This window comes from Magnolia sinica, chromosome 13, assembly GCF_029962835.1.
Source record: "Magnolia sinica isolate HGM2019 chromosome 13, MsV1, whole genome shotgun sequence".
In the NCBI taxonomy this organism is placed as follows: Eukaryota; Viridiplantae; Streptophyta; class Magnoliopsida; order Magnoliales; family Magnoliaceae; genus Magnolia; species Magnolia sinica.
The window spans coordinates 6,260,088-6,261,460 of NC_080585.1; positions in this window are offsets into that span (position 1 = coordinate 6,260,088).

Consider the following 1,373-nt stretch of genomic DNA (forward strand, 5'->3'; position numbering starts at 1 on the left):
ATAAACATTACGAAAACCTTATGATGGGCCCTTCAGAATTTTTAATGGTGAGGCATTCAAACACCACTGTCTCCTGTGGTGTGGTCCACCTGAGACATGGATGTGCTTAATTTTTGGGACCACATCCTAAAATCACGTATGATGGGTTCTCAAAGAAGTTCGCACGAGTTCCATGCGAATTGGTGCGCAGGTGAGCATTCGGCTATATATATATATATATATATATATATATATATATATATATATATATATATATATATATATATATATATTCATGAAGACCTTTGTCTTTGGTTGTATTCTAACTTAACATGTGAACACCAAAATATTAATTTTTTGTGGACAACCTGTCTTAGGTTCAAGTTGCATTAAAATCATGAAAACATCTCCTTGATGTAGACATCTTTGTTTTTAATTGGAGCTTTCCATGGATCCAAGGACCTTACCTTAATACCATTTGTTTAAATGGTTGGACTAGATTTTTACACGCTCTCTGTAATGGCACCCATGCCTTCCCAATACAAGGTGATTAAAAACAAAAGTTGTATTATATTTTTCTAAAATAATGTGGTTCCCAAAATTGAGAAAACATACGGTAAATGTGGTTTACAAGTAACTAAAATTAAGCCGTCCAAATCATGGGCCCTAATTTAGATGGATCCAAGACTGAAAATTGCACTGATTCCATTTCTTAACTGGCAGATTGCTGAAAGTTTAATGGATGGTTGAAATGTAATATAGCCAACACACAGTCCTAAGAAACAAATGTCCACCACAAAGCTTTGTAGGTTAGGATTTATCCTACAATGTGATGTGTGCATGAATTTAATCCATCTGTTACATTCGCCTCATCATTTTCTACTTGTTGCGAAAAAAATAGGGCCGATCCAAACACTCTAAAATCAAGCCTAAAACTCTAAAATCACCTGGTCTGGCCTACCAGAGTTTTCGATGGCCTGATTTCTTGGGTGTCCTTTCATCATGGTGGGGTGCATCTATTGGATGGATTGGATGACAGATACAAAACACTGTGGGCCTTGCACAATCTGAAAGGTTTTTAATGACAGGTGGCCCATTCCAACTATTCCCTGTGGAGTGGCCCACCTAAGTTAATCAGCCTAATTTTTTAGAACCAAGGAGAACATGATAGGGAATCCAAAATGGATAGATTGGCTGTCATCAATTATCATGGTGGGCCCAGACATCATGTTGGAGGACAAGCCTCACCCACAGCTTTGTAGTGAATCCATTGTGAAGACTTACCTAATCATTGTGGGTGAAGGAGAAATTTTTGGCAGTGGATTGGGTTTGATAGGCACGGTTGAGGATTGAAGAAATGCAGAGTATTTGAGTGGCTCTCTTTAGAGGATCAT